We start from the raw sequence: 16,305 nt of genomic DNA, 5'->3' as shown, positions 1-16,305 counted from the left end.
AAACCCACATAAAGCCCGGCATTTAGTTTTTAGTAATATTCCAATGTTGGTTTCTTAGTTTTGACAAGTGTACCATAGTAATGTTCAGTTCAGTTCAGTTCATGTCCGACTCTTTGTGACCCCATGAATCGCAGCACGCCAGGCCTCCCTGTCCATCACCAACTCCCGAAGTTCACTCAAACTCATATCCATAGAGTCAGTGATGCCATCCAGCCATCTCATCCTCTGTCGTCCCCTTCTCCTCCTGCCCCCAATCCCTCCAAGCATTAGGGTCTTTTCCAATGAGTCAACTCTTCTCATGAGGTGGCCAAAGTATTGGAGTTTCAGCTTCAGCATCAGTCCTTCCAATGAACACCCAGGACTGATCTCCTTTAGGATGGACTGGTTGGATGTCCTTGCAGTCCAAGGGACTCTCAAGAGTCCCTCCAACACCACAGTGCAAAAGCATCAATTCTTTGGCGCTCAGCTTTCTTCACAGTCCACCTCTCACATCCATACATGACCACTGGAAAAACCACAGCCTTGACTAGATGGACCTTTGTTGGCAAAGTAATGTCTCTGCTTTTGAATATGCTATCTAGGTTGATCGTAACTTTCCCTCCAAGGAGTAAGCATCTTTTAATTTCGTGGCTGCGATATGTTAATAATAATGGGGCTTGGGAATTCCCTGGCAGTCCGGTGGTTAGGGCTCTGTGCTTTCACTGCCAAGGACAGGGAACTAAATGTGGCCAAATAAAGATGAGACTTGGGTGACAGATGTAAGAGAAAGTTCTATACTATCTTTCAACTTCTCTGAAAATCTAAAGGTATTCCAAAATAAAAAGCTTATTTAAAACATCTGAACCAGGAACTTCCCTGATTGTCTAGAGGCAAAGACTCAGCACTCCCAATGCAGGGGGCCCAGGCCCAACCCTTGGTCAGGCAACTAGATCCCACACGCTGCAGCTACGAGTTCTCATGCCACAACTAAAGACCCCACACGGGGCAACGAAGATCAAAGAGCCTGCGTGCCACAACTAAGACCTGGGGCAGCCAAATAAATAATTGAAAACAACAACAAAAAACAAAAACAAAAACCATCTGAACCATCTGGTGAGTCCTAAAACATTTAAAACTGGAGTTGCAATATGATCTAGCAATCCACTTCTGGGTATATCCCCAAAATAATTGAAGGAAGGATCTTGAAGAACTATTTATACACTCATGTTCATAGCAGCACTATCCACAATCATCAGATGATATAAGCAAGCCAAGTGTCCATAGACTAATGAATGGTTTGACAAAATGCGGCATATACAGAGAATAGAATATAATTCAGCCTAAGAAAGGAAGGACATTCCGAAACATGCTGCAACATAGGTGAACCTTGGGGACATTATGCTAAGATGAAATAAACCAGTCACAAAGGGATAAATACTGCATAAGTGAAAGTCACTCAGTCCGATTCTTTGTAACCCAATGGACTATGCAGTCCATGGGGTTCTCCAGGTCAGAATATTGGAGCGGGTAGCCTTTCCCTTCTCCAGGGGATCTTCCCATCCCAGGGATCAAACCCAGGTCTCCCACATTGCAGGCTGATTCTCTACCAGCTGAGCCACAAGGGAAGCCCAAGAATACTGGAGTGGGTAGCCTATTCCTTCTCCAGGGGATCTTTCCAACCCAGGAATTGAACTGGGGTCTCCTGCATTGCAGGCAGATTCTTGACCAGCTGAGCTATCAGGGAAGCCCAAAATACTGCGCGATTCCACTTATTTGAGATGCTCAGTATAGTCAAATTTATAGAGACAAAAAGTAGAATGGTGGTTGCCAGGGGATAGAACTGGGGGTGGGGGACCAGGAAGTCATTGTTTAATGGCTACAGAGTTCCAGCTTCTCAAGAGGAAAAGAATTCTAGAGTTGGTGAGGGTGTCACAACAATGTAATTTGTACATTTTTAAAATGGGTAAAAGGATACTTTAATGTCATGTTTGGTGGTGATTTAGTCACGAAGTCCTGTCCGACTCTTGAGACCCCATGGACTGTAACCTGCCAGGCTCCTCTGTCCACGGCATTTCCCAGGAAAGAATATTACAGTAGGTTGCCTTTTCCTTCTCCAGGGGATCTTTCCAACCCAGGGATCAAACCCCATCTACTGCATTGCAGGCATGTTATGTTTACTTTACCACAATTAAAATAATCAATCTTTTCAAATCTGAGACTTTGATGAAGTAACTCACTAAGAGTCATTTGATAGCTTTTGGATTCAAATTCAGATCTTCTTGACATCAATGTTTTTCCAGTGCCCCCAGTGGTATGTTGACAGGCAGATCCGTCTGGTTCAGAAATGTCCATGCATTGAGAGCCCACTTTCTCTTTTCTTTGCACCCCAAATATACCCTGACCTGGTTTAATTTCACCTGGAGGCAGATGAGCTGTTGGCCACCTAGGCCAGTGGACTTGGTGTCCGGTCCTGGCTCAGCCACAAGCTCGTGATCTGACCTTGGTCAAGAGCAGTGAGCTCTCTGGGTCTCAGCTTGCCTGACCGACTCGATGAATGAGAGCTGTGGCAAAGTCTCTGCCCAGGGGCTATTCAGAGGCTGAAGAGGGAGGCGAGGTTGACTCAGTAACTCCTAGAGACTGCCAAGCAAGACTGGTGAGAATGTGACCGTGAGTCCAACCAGAAGAAGAAGGTGTAGCCTTAGGGTATTCTCTGAATTGCTCATGGAAGAAGAGATGCTGGGACCAATCCACGAAAAAGCACAGGTGACCCCTCACGAAAGATATTCTAGGAGAAAGACAAAGCGAAGGAGATGAGACACAGAACAGGTAACAGGTTGGGGGAGCAGGTTGGGGACAGTGGAGAGGAGAAACTTGCTTCTTCTTAAGGTAAATCTGCAGAAACTACTTTTTTTTTTTGGCTGCCCCTCGAGGCTTGCAGGATCTTAGTTCCTTGGCCAAGGATTGAACCCAGGCTCTCAGCAATAAGAATATAAAGCCCTGATCACTGGACTGCCACGGTATTCCCTGGAGAGACTACTTAGAGGCTATCAGAGTGGAGCAACCGCAAGGCAGAGGGACCAGGTAGGTTGCAGAATCCAGGAGGGAGAGATAGAAGCCTCTTCTCTATCCATGACTGTGAGCATCAGGAAAGATGGGTGGGTGAACCTATAGGCTGTAATCACCTGATAAACCTTGGGAAGAGGAGAAGATGGAGGTTCCGTACCCCAGCAAGTGATGGGGCCTCTTCTCATTGCTATTCAGGCCTGTGAGTTCAGGCAGAAAGCAGAGGACCATAGGTTTACAGAGAACATTCTGAAAGCAAGCAGCTTCCTTCTTTTTCTGGGGCTTCCCAGGTGACTCTATGGTAAAGAATCTGCCTGCAAAGGCAAAAGGCCAGGAAACTAAGATTCAAACCCTGGGTTGGGAAGATCCCCTAGAGAAGGAAATGGCAACCCTCTCCCATATTCTTGCCTGGAAAATCCTATGGACAGAGGAGCCTGGAGAGCTACAGTCCATAGCAACGAGTCATACACGACAGAGCAACTGAGCACCAGCACCTCCTCTTTCTGCCCCATAAATGTTTGTTCCTCTGAGTTTGACCCTTGGCCTCTCCCTTAACATACACTTCCTGCCTGGGCTCAGTCTTGCTCAGGGTATCCACCATCCAGGATATGGAACACTGGGAGCCACCTGCCTCCGGGGCATCATCTGGAAGGACCAAAGGTTTGTGAAACCCTCCCAGTCCACAATGGAGGCATCCCTTCCCCGACCCAGGCCTGCATCTTCCAGTGAGTTCCCACCCAAACAGTGACACACCCCCCCCATTTCTGAAATCCCCAATCTGGCACTTACCCTTGAGTCTTCCCCTGCTCTCCCCCAGATTTACTTGGTGAATGTGTTTTCCTAAGCATTTACCTCTTTCTCTTCCTTCCTAAGGCAGCCTTATTCTGGTCCAAGCACTCACTGTTTCTCACCCAGGTCCTAAGCGGCATCTTCCTTTAAGTCAAAGGCGAGATTACTTAAAGTTCAAGGTCTCTCACAATCTGAACTACCTTCCTCTGACCCGATTACCCTTTCTTCACTTTTCCAACAGTGATTTCATACTCCAGCGATACCAGACCACTCAGAGTTTGTCAGACTCCACAAGGATGCACGTTCCTTTTGCTCAAACACCCCTACTCTCCTCTCTGTCCAAGCTATTTTTCAAGTTGCAGTCTTTACTTCCCCTGGGGATTCTTCTCAGCCTGTGCCAAACAGATGCCTCTCTTTTGTGTTTCTATTGCACCTGGCACTTTTCCACTCTCATTCTGCTGCGACAGGATCCAGGGTGTCCTTCAATCATTCACTCATTGGTTCTACATGTATTCAGCACATTGGTGCGGGGGGTGAATTGGGGAGCTGAAGACATGTGATTCCTGCCCCAGTAGAAAATGATGTCTGCAACTGTTTGCCTGTCTGACTTCATATGCCTTTGTGGTATGATTGATGATCTTGTTTTCATGTGCCTCCGGGCTTGACCCTTGTGGTTCCCTCGGCCTGGAACACCCTCCCGTCAGTCTGCACAACTGGCTCCTTCTTGCTGAGACTGTCTGGAGTCAGTTCCTCGCCTGCCCCCAACCTCTCAGCTCTTCACCCAGATTTACCCATCTTGATAGCATTTATTGCTGTTGAAATTCCCTTGCCTGTTGGCTTATTTGTCTGGCCTTTCTCACTAGAATGAAAGGTGCTCAAGAAAAGGGTTCTTGTCTGTCTTATTGCCACAGAGTCTAGGGTATTAATTCGTGCCTGGTACTCAATGGGGGCTCAAAATATGTGATAAGTGAATGGGTGGATTTTGCAGATAAGGAAGCAGATGTAGTAAAGGGAAGGATTGGGACTTTCCTGGCAGTCCAGTGGTTACGATTGCATCCCTCTAATGCTGGGGGCTCTGGTTCAATCCCTGGTTGGGAAACCTAAGATCCTGAATGCCGAGAAATGTGGCCAAAAAAACAATAAGTAAATAAATAAATTTTATAGAAAGGAGGACAAGGGAAAGATTGATCATGAGCATGAAATTATGTGATTATAGACCCAGTATTAAATGACCATGGGAATTTCAGTTATGGAATGGAGGGTGGCGATTTAAAAACATTAAGAAAATGAAGAGATAAAAGTGGTGAAGTAAGGGCAGGTGGACGCAAGGAATTGCCTGCTCTCTAAGAGAAATTTATAATCAACATCTTTTAATATGTCTGTTGGCTATTTGTATGTCATCTTTGGAGAAATAACTACTCATAAATAATTAGATGGAGAGACCTACAAAGAAAACACCATGACTTCACTCTCCTTTTGTTCATCTGACCACTTGCCAAATTATTTAGGAAGTGATATCTCTCACATGGTAAGGAAAGACTTAAAGTTTAACGATTCCTTCAGCTTCATGTTGGCTTCCTTGTCTTCTACTCAAAGAAAATGAAATGCCTTACATTTAAAAATAGCAACTACACAGTATTAAGATTTCAAAATCAATATATTTTTCCTGTCAATCCTTCATCTAGCTATCCATCTACCTGGATACATAAATAAGTATGCCTAAAAAGATGTCTTGGATTTATAGAATATTTATGGAAGGTATTTCTGGCTGATAAAAGTTTTATTTCTTTTTATTTTCTATACTTTCTTGCGCAGTTTTAATTTTTTACAATGTACTCATACGGTATCCCTTATGCAAGAAGAGAACAATTTTAAAAACACAATGGAAGCAGGTATACCAAAATGTCATTTTAGTTAATTTTGGATGGTAGGAATAGTAAGATATTTTCTTTGCAATTCTTCTGGAAAAAAAATTTTTTTAAAGAGGAATTAAAAAAAATGGAAAAATGTGAATTTCAGATGAATATTTCAGGGAGGGATCCAAAGAGAGCAAGCAAAGTCAAGGTCAACGTGTAGTGAGTCCTGGGTCAAGGTGTCTTTTCAGCCCAGAGAGGCCCACAGGAAGGATACAGTAGCCAAGCTAGGGTCTCAGAGAATGGAATTGTCCTTGGACACCCGGCCTCACCTGGCCTGCAGACGCCCAGCAGGAGTACTCCAGCTTCCCCGGGATGACAGAGGTCGCTTCCAGGGAGAACTTGTAAGCAGCTAGCCGGCTGTTCTCACAGCTCCTACAGTGCCTTATGCAGATGCTGAGGTTTGCCCATCAGAACTCCGAGACCTGTCCAGCCCATGACAGGAAGCCAGGCACAAAACAAGCGTTTAGTGGTTATAAATGAATCTGTGTTTCAGATGGTACAGGGAGCATCACCTGAAGTTTTGCCTTTTTTTTTTTTTTTTTTCAAGAGAGGGGAACCAGTCAAGTCAGGAAGAAGCCCTTGGAATAGGAGAAACGGAATAGAATAGAGCGGGAAGGATGGGCCGAAGGCTGCTGGGTGTGCCGGAATGAGAGGAAGGGTAGCACACTGGGTCGCGCAGAGAGGGACAGTCTTTGCTTCCAGAATTCTGAAATCACCCACTTGCGTGTCCATCTTTTCACCGGACTGTGACCTCCTTCTACGGTTTGTATCCATCTTGTCTTTCAGTCGCTCCTCCCAATCGCCTAGCAGGGTGCCTGGTTCCCGTAAGGGCTCATGAGATGATAGAGTGAATGGAGGCAGCTCCTCGCTTCGGTCCAGTCCCGGGCTTTTGTAGAGAAAGCAAGATTAATGCTTTCCCTGCAGGAGGCCAGTGTTCTCTCTTTCCTTCGGGCGGGGAGGGGGCGGGGAACTGGACATTCGCGGGGGGCGGGGGGGAGGTGGTAGGTTAATACACCCGAGGGGAGGCACTTGTGTAGACAGCCGCTCTCTGCACGGATGTGCCAGCCTCAGCCCTCGGGGGCAGCTGGAGACGTCGAAGGAGGTGAGAAAGTGTGTGCGCCCCTCTTACCAGGCCTGCGGATGCTGGTGGTACCCAAGAAGGCGCTCGGATCTCTAGAGATAGAGCTAAGCCAGGGTCTGCTGCGCGGAGAGCTCCCATCTCAGAGCATCTCGGTCCATCTTATTTCCCTAAACTCGCCTTCCACATGTGGCAAGTGGGAAGACTCCAGAACGCCAGGGTAGGGGGGTTGGTGTGTGTGTGTGGAAGTGGGGGGAGGAGGGAAGCTGAAAGCGCCGCGCACAAGTGAATGAGCACCATCGCCGAGTTCGAGCTGACTCTCCCCCGGCCGCGGTGCGAACGCAGCCAGGAACCCCCAGCGCGGTGCGGAGCGCGCCTTCCCCCGCGCCATCGGGGCCCCTGGCGGCCCAGGCCCTCCCAGCCTCCGCGTGCGGCCCTCCGCGGCTGGATGCCCTGAGCTGGTCCGGCCGCGGGCGGAGGGGCTCGCGGGGCGGCGGGCAGGGCGGCGGGCGCCGGCCGAGCCCGGGCAGAGGACGCACGCGGCCAGCCGGGAGGCGCGCGCTTTCCCCTCCCCCGCGGCCCGGAGCGCGAGCCGCCGTGACGTCAGGGGCCGCCCGCCTGCCCCGCGCTCCAGCGGGCAGAGCGCGTGCGGCCGCCGAGCACATGGGCCCGCGGCCCGGGCGGACTCGGGGCGGCGGGGCCCGGGGGAACGGCGAGGGGCCGCGAGCGAGGATGAGTCCCGGCACGCCCCCGCCCCGGACCCCCTCGAGTGGATTTCCACGCGGAAAGGATGTTGGCGGTCCCGGTGACCTGCGGAGACACGGTTGGAGCCACCTTTCAGTAAGTTACAATTTTGTCCTCCGCCTTTCTGGAGAGTCGGCAGCCTTGGCCTTGCGGGGAGGGATGCGCGGTGGGCAGCTGGACCGACGGAAAGAGCTTTCAGATCTCAACGTGTTTGTCAACCGTGCACTTTCCTCATCTTCAGACTCTAGGCTGGCAGCGAGTTTGGGGCGTTTTGGGGCGGCGGGGGGAGGGGAAGAGGGTGACATCAAATAGCCATTGCAGAGAGATAATTCCGGATTTGTGGTCTTGATGAAAAGTATTTATCATTTAACCTCCAAATATAGACCCCCTCCGATCAGTACTGATTGGGATTCGCAGACAAGGTCGGGAGGCCCCTTTTGCTAACTGAGAAGCCTGCGAACCATATGATACACCCTCCATCCTTTGCCCATCTCCCCACCCTCCCAACCCCCACCCTCCATCCTTTGCCCATCTCCCCACCCTCCCAACCCCCAACTCCCCAACAAGGTGATTTCCGAAAACTCAGCAACTCTGGTTTTGGAAACTTTCTCTTCTTGTGCGTTGCATTTACTGGTTTTCCGGGTGCCCCCACACCCTCATCCTGGTAATTCTATTTGGATGGATTGTTGGTTTATTTAGGTTTACCCTCCCAAGGCTAATGTGCTTTTATTTATGCCAGCGTTTGTGGTCCAAGCCTAGACTTTCGGGAAGGGCAACCAGGAGGGTGCATGTGTTCGGAGTGCAGATATTTTCCCGAGAGTTGGCAGGCAAGGAATATTCTGTTCACTCGAGCCCCTGACTTCAGGCCCGTCTGTAAGATGAGAGAAGAGAGGAAATCCCTAAGTGAGGGGTTTGGGGGAGAAGAGGGTGAGGTCTGGGTGTTTCTTTTCCGTCTTCTATTTTCCAAAGAGAGGCTGGCGGCCCCTCTCGCATCCCCCCTCCCCCACCACTTTGCGTCCTGGCTCCTGGAGCTGCTTAGTTGTTGGAGCAAAGCGGGAAGAAACGTGTGTTTGTGTGTGGTGGGTGGGCGGAGGCTCTGAGGAGGTAGGGACTGTGTCTGCTGCGCTGTTTGTTATAGGATGTTGCAGTCCTCTTTTGCATACTGGCAGTGACAAGTTCAGGCTTGTTCATCTGACACAGTCCTGTGGTCACAACGAATCTGTCTGAACCAATGGAGAAGGGTGTTGGATGGATCCTCTGAACACTCAGTGGGACTTCCTGAAAGATTTATTAGGAGAAAAACCTTCCTGGAAGCAGCAGCAGAGCAAGCCCAGAGTGGCTGGGCTGGGCAGGAGCCTCCTGGCCTGATCGCCACTGTTTGGGAGCAGTTACATCCTGGAGGTGAGGAGTACCTCGTGGTCTGAGGCCTTGGTACCGGGCGACTGGGATTCTATGGATAGGTCTGGTGATGGCGAGGCTGAGAGGGTCCGGGGCGGATCATAATGCTGTCCCCAGTGAATTCCCGAGGAAGGGGCTGGAGGAATTTGTTCTGTGGTCATTTTTGTTTTGCCTGGTGAAGGGTGACTTTTTATTGTTGTTGTTGCTTTACTGCTCTGAGTGCAGGATTTTGCATCATCCAGGCTTCTCTTGAAAAGGAGAAGAAATCAGTTTCTTTTTCTGATTGATTCCCTCCCACCCCCGGCGCATGCTGTCTGGGCTTGCCCTTTCTGTCTGGGGCTAGAGCTTTTCTGGGCTGGAAAGAGGGAGTTCTTCTCGATTCTGAAATATCAGACAGACCCTAATCCCCCGAAACGGATTTGTGAGTTTACTGATCTAAAAACTGGATAAATTCTCACTAGCCACATTCAGCTGAGCTCTTGTGCTTTAGTTTTTTCTTTTCCTCCTGAATGGCAGGAAAGCAGGCAGGCTGGGTTTCAGAGCCTGTGTCCCAGGGCTTTCTGCCTGCCTGGGAGGGACATTTTTTTCTCAGCTCAACTAAAGAGCCTCCCGGATGATATTTATTCCTCTCTGTGTGAGTTTCCCTGAAAGTGGTGATACTGATGGCAGGTGGTTGAGCCTTCCTGTGGGAGCAAGGACCTTGGATGGTTGCTGGCCCACGTTCCTCGGTGAGGTAGCCTTGGGCCTGCTAATGGCTGCGCTTCTCTGTGTGTTTTAGGTGTCAGATGGCCTCTGGATGCTCAAGCTTTTTCTTTTGTATTTCCTGTCCTTGTTGGCTGTGGACATGGTGTTCTCCCCACCCACCCCCTTTAAAAAAAAAACAAGAAAACTCTGGATGCAGGTTTGTGATCTTTTTAAGAAACCAGGATTGTTCCTGCACCTACCCCGGGTCAATGGGGGGGACTCCTGACCCAAAATGGAATAATTTTGCCTGTGGATGAACCCCGTTGATGGTTATTTCTACCCTTTCCCTAAAAAACTTCAGGAGTTTGAAGCCTTACAGGAGGCACTGCCAAGATGGATCCTTTGATAGACTCTGCCTCTGTCTCTTCTATTTTTCTGGTCCCAACTAATCTAAGACTCTAATAACAATAATAGTAAATGATCATAATGGTAGTGTGTAGTTTCTTTCTTCCCCTCCCCACCCTGTTTTTTTTTTTGCCATGCCACGTGGCATGCAGGATCTTAGTTCCTCCACCAGGGATGGAACCCTTGCCCCTTGCAGTGGAAGCATGGAGTCTGAACCACTGTACTGCCAGGGAATTCCCAATAACAGTAGTAGTTTTTGTAATAACACTGAAATCTTATATGAGGCCGAGCTTGTTCTTCCCATTTTATGCTTCCTATAGCCTCACCAAGGCAGTTACAATAAAGTGTCCGGCAGTAATGGAGTTCTTATTGTGGGCCGGCCTTGAAATGCTTTATATTTGTTATTCATATAATCTCCCAGCTATTGTGTTGTTGTTTAATTGCCAAGTCGTGTCTGACTCTTTGCGATCCCGTGGACTCTAGCCTGCCAGGCTCCTCTGCCCATGGATTTCAAAGGCAAGAATACTGGAGTGGGTTGCCATTTCCTTCTTCAGGGGACCTTCCTAACCTAGGGATTGAACCTGGGTCTCTGGCATTGGCCACCTGGCAAGCTACCTGGGAAGATAGAATTATTGTTATCATCACGGTTTTGCAGATGGGGAGCCCACGGGTCAGATTAAGGATCCCCCCACCCCCCACCCTCAGGTCACACAGCCACGGAGTGTCAGAGACACCCGGATTTGCCCTGGCCATCTGCCTCCCCAGGCCCACTCGTAGAAGTCAGAGGACCGTGAAACTAAAGACAGACAAAGATGCTGCTCCGCCTGGAGCAGGAGGGTCAAGCTCATTCTCCAGTCGTCCCTCCTTGCCCAGGCACAAATCCCACACCTCATGTGAAGACACCATCTGCCCAGACTGCTGGCCTGGGTGGGGTCAAGAAGCCACGAGAGTGGGGCTTCAGTGCTTAGGAAATTCTAAACTGGAGAGTCTGGGCACCTCTAGGGCCCGGGGCCAGCCTCTGTCTTGGTGCAGAATCTATGGGCTTTTGCAGAAAGCTGTATCCAGGTGTCCCGCCTGGCTCTGTGACCAGCATTTATTACTAACAACATTCACAGCAGATGGGAGACAGAGCTGTTTCTGCAAATGATCACAGACCCTCCACCTCCACGACCTGCCCCCGCCTCCACAATCCCGAGTACCTTCCTCTCTCCTAGGTGTGTTTTGGTCCTGTAACCACCCTAACAATACAAAGATTGTATTGTCCCAACCTCGTCCTGAAAAACAAAAACAATGCCAGCCTATAAACACAAGATTCACAGTCACGAGGCCCAAATAGTCTCGCTTATTTGTTTAATTTCAGAGTTCTGAATTTTCTTTTATTTTCTCTTCCTCTTTTTTTCTCTCTTCTTTTTTGAAGGGGGAGGCAAGGAGTAGGGGTGGTGGTGTTTAGTTGGTGCCCGGTGGGTAATCAGAGCCCCTGTTATATCTGTTTCTTTTCCCTCTTGGACCACGAACTTCTTGGGAGCAACAAAGGAGCAGGGATGGGCCTGGGGGGGTGGTTGCTGTCTCATCCGGTGGTTCACACAGCCCTGAGACTGGCTCGCAGGTGGCTATCGAAGAACTACTTTATTTTTAAGTAAACAAGCTGTGCCCGTCCTTCAAGTCATTGTCTTCTTTAGATGTGGAGCAGCCCATCAGGATGGGAGGTGGAGGGTTTGCCCCCCGAGGGAGGAGATTCTGAAGAAAGGAAGGAAGCCGGAAAGCAGTGGAAGGCAGCTGGGACCACTGAGGGGTAGTGCAGACCTGGGTTACTGTGGGGCAGGTCACGTCACCTCTGGGAGCCTGTCTCCTCACCTGTAAGATGGGCACGATAAAGCACCACCTCTGCCCTGGCTGAGAGGAGGAGATAGAGGATGCCCAGCAGGCAGGCATTCAGCAGGGTGCCTGGGCTCCTTCTTAGCCCTCAGCAAAAGGTAGCTGATATTATTACTGTGACAATTATTGGGTTTTATTACTTCCTGTGGCTGCTTGGAGCTGGTGGTTTCTGAATACATTTTAATGTGTAAAAGTAACATTCTGGTTACATAGATCATGAAGTGACCCTGTGACTTTACTAGTGTTCTTTGCAAGCCTCTGAACACAACACCGGCTAATAGAAGAAAGATAAGAAATCAGGAGACATCTCAGAAAGGACAGAAATCAGAAGGTACCCCTTGGCTGGCAGCCTGTTTTTGCAGGTTATTTCAGCTCTCAGCTGCTACGCAGGGAGGAGAATAGTGTCTCCCTCTTAGGCATGATGCAAGAAAAAAAAATTTGCACTTAGCACAGAGGAAGTAAGCTCTTGAGGAAGACAGAAAAAGGATTGTTTTTACTGGTTATTCTTTAGGGCTGTCTTTCCCTGGCTGTTGTTGTTTAGTTGCTAAGTCATCTCTGACTCTTTGCCACCCCGTGTACTATATTGCTTGCTAGTAGCCCTCCGGGCTCCTCTGTTCATGGGATTTACCAGGCAAGAATACTGGAGTAGATTTGCCTTTTCCTTCTCCAGGGGATCTTCCTGATTCAGGGATTCGGCCTGTGTCTCCTTACATTGGCAGGCAGATTCTTTTACCCCTGAGCACCAGGGAAGTCCTCCTTGCACTGGTACATTGGCCTTAATATTTGCTACTCTGTTTAAGGTGGACTGACCGAACTGTTCACTTACTGGGCACTTGCTGTGTAGCGGGCACTCTTCTAGATCCTGGAGGTCCGGCAGAGAAGCAGAGAGCTCTCCTTGTGTTTTCATTTTATCCAAGTCACACAGTAGGGACAGGGTGGTCCCCACAAGGCGGTGGAGAACAGATGGATGCAATACAGGCAAATATTACGGCAACTCCTGACACCACTGTATTAATAGATGTGAGGTGCTTAGCACAGAGCTACATGTGGTAGAGACTGTGTAAGTGGCGGTTGCTATATTTGTTATTGTTTTTCTCTGGCGGCTGCCTCATAAAATAGCAACCTCCCCTCCTCCTATTTCCATGCCTGAGTCTTACTATTGTCTGTGGTACTTATTGTGGACTGAATGTCTTTCTGCAAACTACATATGTTGAAATACGAACTCTCAGTGTGATAGTATTTGGAGGTGGAGGCTTTGGGAGGTAATTATGGATCAGTTCAGTTCAGTCACTCAGTTGTGTTCGACTCTTGGCAACCCCATGGACTGTAGCATGTCAGGCTTCCCTGTCCATCACCAACTCCCGGAGCTTGCTCAAACTCATGTCCGTCAATTCGGTGATGCCATCCAACCATCTCAGTCCTCTGTTGTCCCCTTCTCCTCTTTTTATGGATTATGGATAGATGAGGTCATTAGGGTGGGGTCTTTATGTGGTGATTAGTGCCATTATCAGAAGAATACCAAAGAGCTTTCGTCCTCTCTCTGGCTCTGTGAAGACCCAGCAAGAAAGTAGCTGTTTATGATATTATACATGTTTCAGTGTATAATATCATATAAGAAATGAATTGCCAGTCCAGGTTCTATGGAGGATACAGGAAGCTTGGGGCTGGTGCACTGGGATGACCCAGAGGGATGGTATGGGGAGGGAGGTGGGAGGGGGGTTCAGGATTGGGAACACATGTACACCTGTGGCGCATTCATGTTGATGTATGGCAAAACCAATACAATATTGTAAAGTAATTAGCCTCTAATTAAAATAAATAAATTTAAATTAAAAAAAAATAAAAGAAAATAGCTGTTTACAACCCAGAAAGAGAGCTCTCATCAAAATCAGATTGGCCACAACCTTGGTCTTGAACTTCTTAGCCTCCAGAACTGTGAGAAATACGTTTCAATCATTAAGCTACCTCGTCTGTAGTATTTTGTAATGGCAGCCTGAGCAAACTGGGACGGCACTGATCATTACCTGGTATACTGTATATCTGTCTTCTCTCCAGAAATTGTCAACTTGGTAGGGCTCATGGCTTCATTTATTCATTTCTTAAAAAATTCCTCTGTATTACGTGGCATGTAGGGTCTTAGTTCCCCAAATAGTGATCAAACCTGTGACTCTTGCGTTGAAAACTCGGAGTCTTAACCATTGGACCGGGAAGGTTGAAGCCAGGGATGGCCCTATTCATTTTCATTAATTCAATACATTGCATACCTGCTCTGTGCCAAGCAGAGTTCTCAGTGTTGGGAATGCAGGAAGGAGCGAAAAAGAGGTTGCATGAACGGTGCTTGCATTATAGCTAGAATAGACATCGGAGCAGCAGACACAATAAACTGAGGATATTAACGGTGTATTCGAGGGGAATGTGTGCTGTGGGAACAAGTGGTGCAGGGTCAGGGTCTGGAGTGTTAAGGTGGCTTCAGGGCAGGCTCCGCTGAGAAGCTGATGTTGGAGCAACCTTGAAGGAGGTGAAGGGTTCGTCTTAGAGGATGGTGTTTGAGCCCAAGGAAGAGCCAGGTGAGAGGCTGAGGGTAGGGCTGGACTGTGAGATGGGGGAGCAAGCTGAAGAATGAATTGGAGTGGTGTGAGTGAGGCGGACAGAGGTAGGAGGGGAAACCTCTCTTCGATGGTGCTACTTGTAATGGCTCTAGGCCTTTCTAAAAGATGCTGTCTTGTACACCGTAAAATGGGGAGACACGGAAGGGTTTTAAACAGAAAGATGATTTGGGCTGATTTAGCTTTTTCTTTTAAAAAAAAAAATAATAATTTTGGCTGTGTTGGGTCTTCATTGCTGCGCCAGGGCTCCTTTCTCTAGGTGATGCAAAGGCTTCTCAGTGCTTGTGGGGAGCAGCTTTAATGACCAGGCAGAAGTGATCTGAATGGGTCCTGCTAACCCTGGGATTGTAGCTGAGGACCAACTTCCCAAATTTACATTTAGAAAGATAACAAATTCTATAGAGGGTGGATCTTAGAAAGGAGGTGCCTGAAATGGCCCTGGGTGGACAGAACTGTAATTAGGGAAATTGGAATTATCTTTTGTACAGATTAAAAAAAAAAAGGCCTATCTCTAAACATCTGAGGGGACAAGTCTATAAAGATAAGTGTTATTTCTTGAGTTAAATGCAATCACTGTTTTGTCTTTACCGTGGTTTTTTAAAAAAACAGTTATAATTATGGTATGTATGTTTATGTTTGAACTTTTAAGTTGTAAGCATTCTTGAACATTATTACATATGCTTTTGTCCATGTGATTTTTGGGAGGGGTATGAAGGTGTCATGAGGCATGTGGGATTCAGGATCTTAGTTCCCTGACCAGGGACAGGACCTATGCCTCCTGCAGTGGAAGCTCCGAGTCCTAACCACTGGACTGCTGGGGAAGTCCTTGTCCATGGCATTTTTATATAATATATTATAAGAAAACCCCAATATATTGTGTGATAAAATAGTATAAAATAAATTATAAAATATAATATAAATCTTTATAAATATATATATTTATATTTTTCATTTAATTTTTTGGGATAAATCCCCAGTCCTAGGACTATTGCATCATAGTGTAGTATAGTGTTAGTCCTCTTGTCTGACCCTTTGTGACTCCATGGACCAAAGCTCACTAGGCTTTTCTGTCCGTGGAATTCTCCAGGCAAGAATACTGGAGTGAGTTGCCATTCCCTTCTCCAGGGGATCTTTGAGATCCAGGGATCAAAGCCAGTCTCTTGCATTGCAGGTAGGTTCTTCACCATCTGAGCCACCAGGGAAGCACATTGCACCATAGCATCTCAGTATTTTAAAACTTTGAGGTGAATATTGCAACTCATGAGATTTGTACCAAAGCCAAACTCGCTCTTATCTGTTGAGACATGTGGTGTCTATTGCTGTCCATGATGCGCTGTGTCATGAGCAATTACGTATGGTGTGCATTGTGTGTATATGTCCGTATACGTCATATGCATCTATATTAGCTTTTTTAACTTCCATTTATTTAACAGATATCCGTGGGATGGCCGTTGTGTACCAGACATTGCTCAAGATTTTGGATCTTCAGCAGTGATCACAACAGATACGGTACCAGTTCTAAAGGAGCTTATTACTTAGCGGGGAGACAAGCAAACATACACCAAAGTGTAAGGAATATGAAAGAATATGAAATAGAATAATATGGATGAGAGTTTGAGATGAAGGGATTCACACTGAAATGCTACATTTGAGTGAAGTATGAGGATTTTGGGGAAGTTAACCAAAGAAGGAGAAAAGCACAAAGGTAAAGGTGGATAAAGATGAAAATAGTAAAGAAAAAAGGAATATCTAAGTTAAAAAAAAAAAG

The 16,305-nt window shown here is 47.6% G+C and overlaps 1 non-coding gene across 50 annotated transcripts in view; it reads left to right on the top strand.

Annotated features, from left to right (window-relative positions):
- The first annotated feature begins 7,424 nt into the window (after positions 1 to 7,424).
- The window catches only part of LOC109568581 (uncharacterized), a 252,126-nt gene continuing 243,245 nt past the window's right edge, over positions 7,425 to 16,305 (top strand). For 34 of the 50 annotated variants that reach the window (XR_011570534.1, XR_011570532.1, XR_011570526.1 and 31 more), the window contains exons 1-2: positions 7,425 to 7,665; positions 15,971 to 16,046. This is a non-coding gene — a transcript (uncharacterized protein). Of the gene's footprint in view, positions 7,666 to 8,149; positions 8,971 to 9,745; positions 9,869 to 15,970; positions 16,106 to 16,305 lie in introns of those variants that run through there. The other 16 variants (XR_011570533.1, XR_011570515.1, XR_011570494.1 and 13 more) reach the window with 9 other exon arrangements.

The sequence above is a fragment of the Bos indicus genome, chromosome 14, assembly GCF_029378745.1.
Source record: "Bos indicus isolate NIAB-ARS_2022 breed Sahiwal x Tharparkar chromosome 14, NIAB-ARS_B.indTharparkar_mat_pri_1.0, whole genome shotgun sequence".
Taxonomy (NCBI): Eukaryota; Metazoa; Chordata; class Mammalia; order Artiodactyla; family Bovidae; genus Bos; species Bos indicus.
Note: the sequence above shows the minus strand (reverse complement) of the source record. Positions and strands in the feature narration are given on the sequence as shown.